This window comes from Talpa occidentalis, unplaced genomic scaffold, assembly GCF_014898055.3.
Source record: "Talpa occidentalis isolate TD23 unplaced genomic scaffold, MPIMG_talOcc4v2.1 talOcc4.8, whole genome shotgun sequence".
In the NCBI taxonomy this organism is placed as follows: Eukaryota; Metazoa; Chordata; class Mammalia; order Eulipotyphla; family Talpidae; genus Talpa; species Talpa occidentalis.
This window is the reverse complement of record NW_023605194.1, coordinates 41,046,312-41,061,718: the sequence shown is the minus strand read 5'-3', so window position 1 is coordinate 41,061,718 and position 15,407 is coordinate 41,046,312. Positions and strand designations below refer to the sequence as shown.

Below are 15,407 nucleotides of genomic sequence, written 5' to 3'. Positions count from 1 at the left end.
CTCTTGTAACCACTATTCTGATATTAGAAACTAAGGGTTTATTTTTGTTTATTTATTCCTTTGCTATGTTTTCTTATCTTCCACCTGAGTGAAATAATACAGTATTTGTCTTTCTCCATCTGACTTATTCCATTTAGCATCATCCTCCTAAATTTCATCCGTGTTGTTGCAAATGGCAAGATTTCTTCTCCTCTTATAACATTGTGTATATATCCTTGGGTCACTTGACAATGGCAATGTGTTTTGAGAAATACCTCTTTCGGTGATCTTATCATGGTGAGAACGTCATAGAGTATAATTGCATAAACCTAGGTGGGATACCTAGGCTCTATTATGTAGCCTGTTGGGACCACTGTGGTATATGCAGTCCATCTTTGAGACATCATTAAATGATGCATGACTGTATAACCAATTCTTCTTTATCCACTCATCTGTTGACAGGCACTTAGATTGTTTCCATGTTCTGGCTATTATGAACTTAGTTGCTGCAATGAACAGAAGGGATGCATATATCATTTTGAATTAATATTTTCTTATTTTTCACATAAATTTCCAGAAGTGGGATAGTTGATCATATGATATTTTTATTCTTAATGATTTTGAGAAATTTCTATACTGTTTTTCATAGTATTTGCACCAGTTTATATTACCATCAACAATGTGCAAGGATTCCCTTTTCTCCACATTCTCGCCGAAACCATTTGTTTCTTGACTTTTTAATAACAGCCATTCTAACAATTGTGAGTTGATATTCATCATGGTTTTGATTTGCATTTAGCTAAGCATAAATTTGATGAACACCAGGATATGTACATTTACCTCAATAAATATTGTTGGAAAAAAAGATAAGTTTACAAAACAATAAAAAATAACCAAGAGGTTTTAGATATTTTATGAATTCTAAGAAATGTTTTTCTGAATATAATCTAGCTCATGAGTAATTTTATAAACCTTGTAAGACTGCTACATTTCACAGTAGTCAATCATGATGTTTAATGTTAAAGGTCCTTTCTAAGAAAGGGTTTAAAAGACTATGAAACTGCATGAAAAATAATTTTATAAACTAATTTTCCTTTGTCTATTAATCTCTTTGCAGCATTTCAGGATTGCAAACATGAAATATAAATAGCTTTATTTTCAGAATGATCTACTTTATTGGATAAAGTAGGAGACACTCATGATTTCTTAAAATTATATGCTGTAAATTGAAACATTTGATGGTCAGTCATCTCAATGGTTTAAACATACAATCTCTACTGCCTGTAACATTCTTTTCCTTCATTTTATGAATCTGAACCCATTTCATAATTTCAGCTACAGCATTGCTTCTCCTGGAAGTCTCTGACACTGCACTTTCTTCTGATCTGTATTTGGTGCCACTCAAGTATCTTATAATAGAAATGTTGGTATTTGGTATAAAACTTCAGAATACATTCTTCATCTTAAATGCACAAATAAATTATTCAAAACATGAGACTGCCTAACCTATTCTAGTGATATTTAACAGAGATATATTTGTAACTGGTGGAAGAGGAATCACTCCCTAGGTACAAGATCAATTGCTGTTCATTTTACTCACCTGAAGATAAATCACTTTCACAGATTTTGCAGACTTTTCCTTTTCCTGAAAAAAAAAAAATGATTTATTAAAGTGGAGGTTTCTTTACTATATCAATGCTGGCTAACTTCCTTTTATAATACTTCTTTATTGAAGGAAGCCAGAGGCCAAGAGTAGTCTTGTCTGTTCTGCTCTTTATTTCATTGTTATTTTTAAACCAGTTGATGCAATTCCTTTCCATTTGGAAGGGTCATTTTTCTGCTACATATGAGGGAATTTTAAGCCACTTGAACTGATATTAATATATTTTATTACTATAAATTGTCTTTAGTTTGATTTTAAAAATGCATATTGATTCTTATGCTTTAGCATGATTTTAGGATTCAACTATATTGACCATGAAAATAGTGTTTTTTGATAAGTATTAGGGGAGGGAAAAGGCATAGGATATTGGTTTAAAATGTAAGGAAATGTTTTATCATTTATCTGTATTTTTCCTTGTTTATGTAATTTGAGAAAAACAGAGTTACTTCTCTGTACTACCATATAGAAATTGAGTACAACAGTTTTCAATTCTATATCTAGTGACTTTTCATTCTTAAGGTATTTTTCAAACCACGTTTCAAATAATATATTCTGGTTCCTAGTTTGGGAGTTCTGAATGTTACTATTCAAAACTATAAGTATATAGACTTTTTGTGAGACAGGGACTATTGTAGTGTTTGCTTTGATGAAGAATTCTGGACTGTTCTGGAAAATCTAGGCCATATAGTTTCACTGTGCACATGTATACATGTTATCTGGGTGCATAGATTGACAGTCAGGGAGTCAGACTAGATACCAAGAAATAAATACAAATAGAAATGGAAATTACATAAGAACATATATAAAACTAGCAATTGATGTAGTAAAAAACTGAGAAATTGCTGTTTGTGAGAGTTTTGTTTTCCACTCAATGTATCTTACAGTTCAATCATTTTTATAATATGTTATTTATTACAAATTTTTAGTACTTAGTTTTGAATAATTAAAACTTGTGGGAGTGATTTATTAAATCAATAACTATTGACCATTTGCCAAATATAATTATACCAGGATAGTCTATGTAGATCATTACACATTGTCTTTTAAATACTTTTAAACACACACAAAATTCTTCACTAAGAAATGTTTTTCTTTTTTTTTTTCAATTGGCATAACATTGATTTACAATGTTGTGATTTAGAAATGTAGAATCTCCCCCTTCAGGTGTTGGTACCACATTGCACTCGCCACTGAATCATGGATAGACCTTCACCATAGTCCACTGTGCTCTCTCCCCACTTTGTTGTTTTCTCCCACTTCCCCCCAGAACCTGAGTTTTACAACCAGATTTTAGGGCATGTTATTGGTTTGGCTTTATAAAAAAAAATTTCTTAATGACTATAAGGTTAGCTTTATTCATTAGACGTATCATCATTTATGTCAGAAATTTAGAGAGAAATTTTATGACTCCCCTGATTGATAAATATTTTTGTTTATTTTCTTATGTTATAGCCTTGTTACATCCAATTTAAAAGTTTTCTACCCATAGGTATTTTTCTCCTTCATGACAGAATACTGCAATAAGTATATTCAAATTGATATCTTGGATTTGTTTCTTTCATATTAAAGTTTCGTTATGTGCCTTTCCCAAGATTTTTTGTACTTGCCATACTGTATTGTATATATAGAAAATATTTTTGTAATAATTAATTGCTTCTTGCTGTCTCTTTTTTGCTTGTTCATTTATTTTCTTTTGTGCTCTTTTTGTGTTTTCTTCAAAATGTTCTATATGTCTAGATTTCCTTAATCCAGAATTCACCATGAGTTGTCCCTCATGGTTATTCTCCATAGCAGGAAATAACTTTTTTTTAAGATTTATTTATTTATGCATACAAGAAATGGGGCATAGGCCAGAGATGTGGGCGGGGGGGTTTGAGAAGATTCAGAGACAGAGTGGGGAACAGAACAGGAAGGTTGACTGAAATACACTACTGAGGGGAGCAGTGGGCAAGACAGGAGAGGTTTGCTTCGCCATGTGGATTGCTCCCTGGCTGGCTGGAGGATTGAACTCATGCTGTAGTGGCTGTGGACAGCTTCATAAGTTGCATCTTAATCCCTTGCACCACCAGGGAGGCCCAGCAAGAAATAACTTACTGAAGTTTTGTGTATTTATTTAACTAATTAATTGGAAAATAGACAATTGTTCACTTTTGAGCTTTCTTAGTACAGAGATATACTGTAGCACAAGATCAGTTTGCTCAGGTTTATGTTATTATGCTTAATTGTTTCTACCTGTCTTTTCTCAAATTTTTAAAGACTTATAGCATAGTAATAAAACTTGTGCTAAAACTTATATTTAGCACAAATGTCACCTCTCTTGGTACTTTTTCGTAGCTTCTCACCTTTACAGGAAATTAAACTTTTCTTTAACTTTGTTCTCATTCTGCTTAATGAAAAAAAAAAAATAACTTAGGGCCTCCATGGTGGTGCAAGGGGTTAAGAAGTAGCACTACCAGACTATCTACAGCTACTGCAACAGCAGTTCGATCCCCACCCAGGGCGGTGACCCACATAGTGCAGCAGACCTCTCCTGTCTCGCCCACTGCTCCCCTCAGCAGTGTATTTCAGTAGATCTGCCTGTTCTGCTCCCCACTCTGTCTCTGATGAATCCTTTCACCCATTGCATCTCTGGCCTGCACCCCAGCTCTTATATACATAAATAAATAAATCTTTTTTTAAAAAAAATAGCTTAATTAAGATGTAGTTCACATACCATACAATTCATCCATTTAAATGTAATCTGTGCTTTTTGGTATATTCATATATGTGTGTATTTACCATCAGTGTCATCTTCAGACCATTTTTCATTGCCTCAAAAAGAAACTACTCTTTTTTTATTACCCAAACCTATTCTGGGACCATTGCAATTCCATTTGAATTTCAGAGTCAACTTATCATTTTCTACAAAGACTAAAGTTGGGATTTTGGTAGGAATCCTTATGGGTAGTTCTGCCATATGAGCAGTGTTAAACCTTCTATTCCATACTCAGGATATTTTGGGTTTTATTTAGATCTTTAAATTCTTTGAAAAAAATTTTATAGTTTTGCTTTATCTGACCCTTTGTTTGGTTTCTCTATATTCTATATATATGTAGTACCATCCAATGTTTGTCTTTCTTCTTCTGACTTATTTTGCTTAGCATAATTCCCTCTGGTTCCATCCGTGTTATTTTCATCCATGGCATATATCATGAAAACAGTGAAAAACAATGATTTGCAGTCCCACAATATATTTTAATCTTATTGATATAATGGGTATAACACATTTTATAAGGTTATTTTCTAGCAAGAGAAATATTAAATATAGTCTTAATTTTTAGTTAAATTTATGTCATCAGACTTTTCTTTGATTAAACTTTATATTGAATTTATTGCCATTTAGATTTATACTTTAAAATATTGTGATATTGTTAAGTACTTCATAATTATAATAGGGTATAATTATACCATGGGTGGGCCTCATTCAATGTAATTAATTAATTAACTTGTAATTAATTATAGCTAGTCTAAATTTTCACTAATTTTTACTTTCTGTTCTGTCTGACTTGAGTTTGTTTCTTATATTTTTTTTCTAAGAAAAGAATCTCTTAAAGTTGGCATTCAAATGTAAGGTTTTGAAGATTTCAAGATATATATAAGAAGAGCAATCTTGTTTTTAGATTTTTTTTTTAATTTTGTGAATAGAGTTCACTTGAAAGTTAAAAATTGCATTTCTAAATATGTATTCAACCAATTGGTATATGGCCGGCTTTGGCTATGTTGAGCAGAAGTTTCATATGGGAATAAGACAAAATGAACCCATCATTCTCTTGAGCATCTGGAGTAAGTTCTTGTCAGAAGCAAAACAGTAATTTTATGTTCTTATCAATATAGCAAATCCTGATTCATACAGAAATATTCCTGTGTCTGTGAATTATTTTTGCTGGAAAAGTTTCATCTCTGTGACCCTTACACAATTCCTTTATAAACAGACTCCCTAGATAATAGAAACAGTCATAGCAAGTGACAGATTAATTATAATGGGAAATCATCATATATAAGGTCTATTCCTTGCTGTGCTATCAGGTAGCTGTGTGAATTTGGCCAAGTTGTTAAATTTCTTTATCTATTAAATGAGTACTTTAATCTGAACCCTAGTAGCCATTGTAACTGCAAAATGTCATGGCATCTCCCCATTTTCAGTTCGATGGATTTATATCTAAATAAAAAACCCCTATCAGGTTCAAAGGGATAAAAAACCCACATCAGATTCAAAGGGAAAGATCTATTAGCACTTAAATTAAATTTAAGTTGTTAGATATCTTATTGCTTTTGACTTTTCCCTCACTGCTTCATGTGTGTTTGATTATGATTATTTAAATCTTATACATTTATAATGCAATGACTGAGTCCAATCAGAAAACTTAGGTAAATCACTAAGGCTTCATTAAAAAGTTTTCTTTAACTCTGTGCATTTGGCTATACTGTAGCCAATTTTTTTCTAATTTTATATGCTATCTTGAGAGTTTGTATTTGTCCAAGCTTACATGACTAGAATATTGTGGTAAGTAAGACTGTGTTCAAATCCAACTTTACTTGACTAAAGTAAACCCACCCATTAATTAACATAGTTGTTTTTGAATCACTTTACTTCTTAGAATTATTTAGAATGTATTTTTTAGTTTGACTTATTAAAAACTCTGTCATCCAGAGGAATAATGAAATCACCTAAAAGGATAGAAGAAAAACATTAAGAATAATAAAGTTTATGCTTAGCCTGATGTAATCAGAGATTAATGGTATAATGTGTATGGACTCTTAATTTTGTTTTATGATAAGCCCCTTTGGGATATTGGTTGTTTTACATGACTTTATTGCTATGTAGGGTATGAGTAAGATGAGTTGAGAAAAATATAGATAGAATTTTCAGAAACAGCAGAAAACCATCTTTGGAACACTTTTTAATGTTGTCTAATTTTTTCATTAAGATATTTTGCCCTGGGGCTCCCTGGTGGCCTAGGGGTTGTCTCACCACTATCTACGTGATGGCCCTCCGCTATAGCCTGAGTTAGATTCCCAGCCAGGTGGCTCGGCTACATATGGCACAGCTGACCTCTCCTGTCTCACTGTTCCCCTTAGCAGTGTATTTCAGTAAATCTGCCTGCTCTGCTCCCCACTCTGTTTCTGGTGAATCCTCTCACTACCCTTTATCACTGGCCTACACCCCCATTTTTCTATGCAAAGAAAAAAACAAATCAATAAATAATCTTAAAAAAAAGATAGTTAGCCCTTTCTTGGGACCATATAAATTTTTTTGTGTTAATGATTTAGTTAATTCCTTTTATCTTCAGCTGAAATTTATAGTTGGTCCATATATTTTTAAATTTTCATTATTTTATAAATAGGTTTCCTCAGTTTAAAAACATGTTAATTTTCTTAAGCATTTATTTGTTTGGTGAACATTAGGTACAATATATACATTCTCAATTCTTGATTATAGTGATACTTTTTTTTTATCTTATATATATAAATGCATAAATCTGCCAGTCTATACTAATAAATTAAATTTTCTTCTCAGGATGCATGTATGTGTATCTGAAATGTTTCACCTTTTTTCTTTATTCTGTTCTGTTAGATATAAATATATGGTTGTAACCAATTATAGTTAACATACACTAGTGGATCACAGACTACAGCTTGAAATAACTGATAAAGAGTCTAAGTTAGTACAGAGGAATAGTCTTAATTTTATTTGTATAATAGATATCTTTGGATTATTTTATAACATCTAGGATGATTTATATTTTTTAATGGATACATAGTAGGGTTTTTCTACTTTTTCATTTTGTAATAACTGAATCAAGAGCACTTGTATTCAGTATGAACATATTCCAACTATTCCTATCTCAAATAGTTAATTCTATGTGCTAGTCACTTTATTAAGCACCTCATATCTGCACCTTATATTACTCCCATATAACTTTAACATATCTCTTATTACCCCCATGTATGGATGGGAAACTGAGTTTTGAGAGAGAGAGTTCATAGATTTCTCATGTTCTTGTACATTGCAAATTCTCTAAGCAAGGACATTTACAGAATTAATTTTTGTTTAAGGAGAAATTCCTCAGTAGTATAGCTACTGATATGATTATTATTTTTTTTGTTTTATTAGATATAAACATATGGTTGTAACCAATTATGGTTAACATTCACTAGTGTATCACAGACTACAGCTTGAAATATCTGAAAAAGAGGAATCATCCCAAGGAATTAAAAGTAAAAGACTTCACCGTCCCCTCCCTACAAGAGATTTGTTTGTATACTAGAGTAAGGACAACTCTGCAATAGAGCAGAAACTACATAGATCAGAATTTTTTAATTTTGGCATTACTCTGCTGTGATGCTCTACACTGCACAAGTCATAAATTGTCTTTAACTGACCTTTAGGTCTTGTGGTGTGTTTGTGTGTGTAGGAAGAGATAGATAGGCAGACACTGGCTGACTAATTTTTTTTTAAAAGATTTATTTATTTATTTATTTATTTATTTATTTATTTATTTATTTATTTATTTATACAAGCACTGGGTACAGTCAGAAGCGCGGGAGGGTGAGAGAATTCACCAGAGCCAGAGAGGGTAACAGAACAGCAGACTGACGAAGTACACTGCTGAGGGGAGCAGCGAGCCATGTGGGACCCTCACCAGCGGCGGGGATTCAACCAGCACTGCAGAGGCTGCGGGCAGCTTCGCAGCCCAGCGCTCAACCACTGCGCCACCAGGGGAGGCCCAGGCCCCTGGCTGACTAATTTTTAAATTGTAGATAGGGTTAAATATTAGACCATTAATGGTTTCTTATTTAACACTGTTTTATAGAAGTATAGAGCTGCACAGTAAGTAATGATCAGATTAGTAATGGTCTATAGTGTATGAAAGTATGCTGCTAATCACAATATTTTATATCACATTTGCGTATTTATGAACTATGACCCATGAGCAGTCTGAATGTTTTTCTTCCTATACCCATATGTTAAACTTAAAATGCGATAGCCTAATGGGGCCTCCCTGGTGGCTCAAGGGGTTAAGCACAGCACTGTGAAGCTATCCATAGCCTCTGCAGCACTAGTCTATCCCTGGCCAGGGAGCTACCCACATGACACAGCAGATCTCACCTGTCTGGCCCACTGCTCCCCTCAGCGCTGTATTTCAGTCAATCTGCCTGTTCTGTTCCCTACTCTGTCTCTGGTGAATCCTCTCATGCCCCCCACCTCTGGCCTGTACCCCAGTTCTTGTATGCATAAGTAAATAAATCTTTAAAAAAAAAAGTAATAGCCTGACTGAAATATCTAGAGGTGAAATTCTATTTATAGGAATAAAGTTTGTGTATATACATACATATTTCAGAATATATTGAAAAACAAAAATGGACTGACCTTAAATAAAAAAAAATTATTCTTTAAAGGAATCTACTTCATAATTGTCACAGAATAGAAATACTCCTAGAATTTTTTAATTTAACATTTTTTTCAGTAGTTAGACTTCTAATAAAAATTTAAAAGCTGGACTTAATTCACTACTTATAATTTAAAAGTTTAAAAAGTATATCACATAATTAGGACAATTGCAATGTAGAGTATATCTCTATATTTGCTATATAGTTGCCTCCTGTCCATAAATATTGATTTCAAGTGACAATATTAATGTGATATTTGTATATTATTAATCCTGTATTTTGAGGAGTAATTTGTAATATAAATTAATCTTATGAAACATTTAAAGGAAACTAAAATTGTAATATAGAGTAGTTGATTTAACATTACCAGTGTCTAATACAAACTTTTATTTCAAATTATATATATGGTTCATCCTGTTTTGAAAATCTAGAAAATAGCTTATACAAATGCACATGGATTACTTCTTTATGAATGTAATTTTATATTAAAAACTTCTCAACACTCAGTTACTCCAAGTGTGTGTGTGTGTGTGTGCGCGCGCACATGTATGTTTGCATTATATATATTTCATAGTAAGAGATAAGAAACAGAGCTAGGAATTCTTTATATCCTATGTTGGGTGACAAGAGAAAGACAAAAACATTCTTTTTTAATTAAACTACCATCAAGACATCAAGAAATACTCATTACATCTCTACAGATGTATTCATAAATATAGGCAAATGTTCTGAAGTTCAGCTGAACTATTTGACATGTTTAATTATGAAAAAATTTTTAAAGTGCACAGTTTGTAGATATTGACTGGTTTCTTATTGATATTCCGAGTCATAGTATTTGAAACTGTATATCATGCTGAAAGAAACCAAACTAGGGGCCCCCGTGGTGGTGCAAGGTGTTAAGTCTTGGCACAATGAAGCTATCTGCAGCCACTGCAGCACGAGTTTGATCCCTGGCCAGGGAGCTAACCCACATGGCTCAGCAAAGCTCTCTGGTTTGCCCACTGCTCCCCTCAGCAGTGTATATCAGTACATCTGCCCGTTCTGTTCCCCACTCTGTCTGGTGAATCGTCTCACCCCCCGCACCTCTGACCTGTACCCCAGTTCTTATACACGTAAATAAATCTTCAAAATAAAAAAAGAAAAAGAAACCAGAGTAAAAGCAGAGTAAGTGATGGATGGAGAATTTCATAAAATTATGTTCTGTTTGTGCAAGACAAAATAACTTAGTTTTCCAGACTAATTCTTTTACTTGCTTTTAGTCAGCTTGTTTCTTATTTTCTTCAGAACTTAATGATTTTTTCTGTCTTCAAATTACCAGCCAGCCTCCTATCCCTCTATTAGGAGACAACTTTTCAAATTATGTTAAGCAATCATTTTATTTATGAAGAAGTGTTGTCAGTATATAAAATGGTTATTTACATATAGAATAGCAAAAACACTGTATATGTACATTTATAAATCATATAAGTCTTTATCCATAAAATAAAATGTTGATTTGAAAATAAGATAAAATCAACATTAATACCACGGTTGACAGAAGTTTGAAATACCTCAAGCACTGTTTAGAGAAAATATGGAATCCTTTATAATCTTAGAAAATTACAATAAATTGATAAGACTTATTACATATATACTCAACACAAAAAACAAATTTGTGCTTTGGAGAGAAAAAAATTTAAATAAAAATCAGCCATATTTACATATTGGAAAAATTATAATCTAAATTTTGCTTCTCCCACCCAAAAAATAACAGATCTCCTCAACTTCTGAAAATGTTTAGCTTATGTTTTTAACTTGTGCATTTTGAAAAGACATTTATTTTGACTTAAATTCAAGAAGAACTGGAAAGTTTAGCTGTAATCCTAGCATATCCATTTATAATCAATATAGGACAGAAATTAGTTTTTGTAAGAGATAATTTATACATCCTTAATATCTAACTCATGTTACCTCCAATTTTTTCAAAAGTGTAATAAATCTGACTTCTGCTATTTTCCAACTAAAAACTTTGTAGATAAAACATTTTTCTTTTTGGTCTAAAATATATATAGACTTATTTAAATACCTTTTTCTACACCCTATAGTTGCATATAATTTCTGGAGATTAATTACATTTTTAATAAAGAAAATGTCTAAGCTATAAAAGAATTTCCACTGTGTACCAACTACTTCTTAAAAATGTGTAATTATTCTGGAAGTAAAACAGTTTTTGTCTACTTTACAAAGTATCATGTCTGTCTCTGAAAAGATATTTTTTGTTGTCTATTAATAATTTATAGCTTTTGATGTTAGTTGGCTCCTAGGAGTCCATATAGTGTTTGTGGTTGTTAAAAGTTAGCTAAATGAAGAGTAATAATAATCCTTGAAGTAATAGCTGGCAACTATACCTTATGCTAAATTTTTAGTTATTTAGTATCCCTATGATCATTTATTATTCTTACTTAAGTCTTTAACTCTCTTAAAATGGATTTATAATAATCTTTTTAATTGTAAACGCCATTCATATTTTCACATCAGTTACACTGTCACTGTTTTTTCCTTGCTCCCCTCAGAACAATGGTTTTATATTGAATCACAGCATAATTTTGTACATATGCGTGATTCTTCTACACTGAGTCAGCATGTATTTATGCAGTGGTTTATATTTCTCTATAGCATTGGCTTGAAATCATCTTGAATTTTAAAATATTTTCAGATTACCTAGCTTTTCAAAGGAAATAACACTGTGGGGCCTCCCTGGTAGGGCACAGGGTTAAGCACTGCACTATGAAGCAATCCACAGCCTCTACAGCGTGAGTTTGATCCCTGGGCGGGCCAGGGAGAAGCCCACATGGCAAAGCTGACCTCTCTTTTCTTGCCTGTGGCTCTCCTCAGTAGTGTATTTCAGTCAGTCTGCCTGTTCTGTTCCCCACTCTGTCTCTGGTGAATCCTCTCACCTCCTGCATCTCTGGCTTGTATCTCACCTCTTGTATGCATAAATAAATCTTTAAAAAAAAAAAAGAACATTGTTAAATGAATAACTCATGATAATATGAGTTTAAGTTAGAAATATTGCACATTATTTGAAAACTAAAATTTACAAGTTGTGAAATGGTGATTTTGGTTTTTGAATTGGTTTTCCCATTTAAAGATATTAAGACAATTTTAACGTTTTGTTTAAGCAATCATTTTTTAAAATTGTGTGTTTCTTGTGTGTTCAACAAAGCCAGGATAAAAATTATATTTCAATGCAGGCTAAGCTGACAAAATTAATATCATTTCAGTATAATATACCTCTTTTAGTTTTGTTATTCTTTTCTATTTTTATATTCTAAAGATATTTAAGTAAATTTTATTATGGTTTCTATTGGTATCTGTCAAGAATTTCCCAATGAGAAGGTAAGGAAGAATTTAATAGTGACCTGACTTCATTATTGTAACCCAGCCATCATCCTAGCTCAATTTGGTTCTTTTTAAACTATACTTTATCATTTCTACTTGCTGTACATTATCATCCCTTACATAACTGTGAAATCTAAAACTCTAATATTCTTCTCTTTAAGTAAAACCTCTATCTTTTTAATCTTTCCCTGGGTTTTCTTCAATTATTTTAGTTCTTTGGTCATATAGAATTTTTGTAGTTCTTGTACTTTTAAGCTTCACTAACCCCAAATCTACCATTTCATCCTCTTAAAGGATTTCATTGCACTTAATTTTTTTTTATCATTTTTTGTGTCTTTTGTCTAGCCAACATTTCTAGATCAATCTAACCACCCACCCACCAGTCTTATACCTTGAATATTGAGACGATTACATGAAATTATTATATTATTAGAGTGAATCATATTACAAATTCTTGATCTCCAAATCCCCACTTAGTTTTTTCTCTAACATTTTAGGAATTTGTAACTTTTCTTTCTAAGAATTTTTTGATGATGTCTTTCAAAGAGTTCTTAAACACTTTTCTTTTTTTAAGGATTTATTTATATTTATGCATACAAGAACTGGGGTATAGGCCAGAGGTGTGGGGTGGAGGGTGAAAGCATTCACCAGAGACAGAGTGGGGTGCAGAATAGGCAGATCTACTGAAATACACTGCTGAGGGAAGCAGTGGGTGAGACAGGAGAGGTCTGCTGTGCCATGTGGGTCAGCTCCCTTGTCAGAGATTGAACTCCTGCTGCAGTGGCTGCTGATAGCTTCAAGGTGCTGTGTCTTTAACCCCTGTGCCACCAGGGCGTCCCCTCTTGTACAATTTTCAATAAATACTTTGTTATTCATGCACTTGGAGATTTACCCACTTCCAAAATAGTAATACAGTCTGGAAAGTTGAGGAATGTAATTGACGGGTATATACATTACTCTATTTTGTACTTTGCTTACAAATAGAAATATGTCCTTTTATTTACCAAATGTTATCAATAACATGCCAAATAAGTTTTGCAATAAAAATCCCACTTTATGACGCAAAGATTTTCATGGTATCACGGTTTAAAATATAAAAGCAATTTCATGAGTTTGATAATTACATTTTTATAACATTGTTAATATTGGGGGAAGTTGTGTGAAATGTAGATGGGAATTCTGTATTAGTTTAGTATCTTTTCTGAAAGTGTAATTTATTTTCAAATAAAAATTTAAAGTATAAAACAAAATCATTGTTAGTTTTAAAAAATAAAGTAATTTTTATAATAACTTTAGATTTACAGAAAAGTTTCAAAAATAGTAAGAGAATCCTCATATAATCCTTACCTATTTCCCCCAGTATTAATTAATTTAAAAATATCTTTCATATGGTGGTGGACTATGGTGGTTTGGTGGCAGGTGTCCTCCAGTGGTGATACTTTATGGAGAGAATCCTAATGTTACCACAATTAAAAAAAATAAATTATTTTTAAAAATAAATAAATAAGAATACTTTTTGCTGAATACATTTATTAAAGTATTCATTTTAAGTCTGTTTAGATACAAAAATTACCATTAATTAGCAATTCTAATAATTTTATGTTTGCTTTTATTATGAAAATGATTTATGGATATTTATTCTATATAGTTATCCTTATTATTTGTGTATTTTGCATTATATATTTCTTCTAATTTGGGGGATTGTATGCATATTAAAATATTATTTATTAAATGTCTAAAAATTTAAAAGATTCCATTTTTTATGATATTTAAAATCCATCATGCTTATTGCAAATAATAATTTCAGTTGCTTTCACTTCATCAGTTTGCCTTCCTCTTAATCTGAAACATTTTGTTCTGATGCTCTAGAAATAAAATAAATGCAAGTATATGTTGTTCTCCTTAGGAAAACATGTACTGTATAATTAACTTATTAATGTATTGGTTTATGTAAAAACTTACATATTAATAATTGATATAAAAGCCATACTTCTTGAAGCATGTGTATATATTTTTTAAAGAGTTATTTATTTTTGCATACAAGTGTTAGGGTGTATGCCAGAGGGGTGGGGGTAAGGTGGGGTGAGAGGATTCACCAGAGAGAGTGGGGAGCAGAACGGGAGGATTGACTGAAATACACTGCTGAGGGAAGCAGCAGGCGAGATGGAGAGGTCTGCTGCTATGCCATGTGGGTTAACTTCCTGGCAGGGGATTGAACTCGTGCTGCAGTGGCTCCTGATAGCTTCATAGTGCAGAGATGTAACCCCTTGCTCCACCAGGGAGGCCCAGCATGTATATTTTTTAATTAGCCAAAATTTAGTTAAATTTATACCTATGCATTAAGGTCATCTGTGCAAGGAATTTTTTAGTCATCATTATGTCTCCATCTATAATACTTTGGTTTTATTCCAGTTTTCATTTTCCTTTCTGTTTGCTCAAATCTTTCTCAATGCCCTAAATGACCTTATCCTGATTTCTACGAGTGACCCTATATCCTACTCTATAAATATAGTAGAAATCGTGAGCTTTCTATTTCTTCCCTTTTTTTCCCACATTTTCTTCAAACTTGTTTATATAATTTTGTCCTTTTACCTACTATGACATATATCTTACTACATAGGTGTATGTACTTTTCTCTAGTTCAACATGTTTCTTTTTTTAATCCAATTTTACCAAGTTACCATTTGTTTATAAAACTGTATTTTACTTTTACATGCTTTAAAAGCACACACTGCTACCTTTTTCCCCTTTCCTCATAGAATTGTATACATTCATTATCACTACTGTTCTGCCTCCCACTCATTCTTTTATTACTCCTTAACTACAGTGTGGAATCTCAAGCATATCTCTTTTTAGAAATTTATTTTTTCAAAAGTCACTAATTATTTTTTCAAAAGTCACTAATAATTGTGAAAAACAATGCCTGTTTAAAACATCTGGATCCTAATTTGAC

The 15,407-nt window shown here is 32.2% G+C and overlaps 1 protein-coding gene and 1 long non-coding RNA gene across 3 annotated transcripts in view; one reads left to right on the top strand and one right to left on the bottom strand.

Moving 5' to 3' along the window:
• ADK (adenosine kinase) overlaps nucleotides 1-15,407 on the top strand; it is a 430,089-nt gene that overhangs the window by 157,945 nt on the left and 256,737 nt on the right. The window lies entirely within an intron of this gene.
• The window catches only part of LOC129145054 (uncharacterized), a 70,666-nt gene that overhangs the window by 41,616 nt on the left and 13,643 nt on the right, over nucleotides 1-15,407 (bottom strand). Inside the window, exon 2 of the long non-coding RNA XR_008550082.1 lies at nucleotides 1,580-1,624. This is a non-coding gene — a long non-coding RNA (uncharacterized LOC129145054). The remainder of the gene's footprint in view (nucleotides 1-1,579; nucleotides 1,625-15,407) is intronic.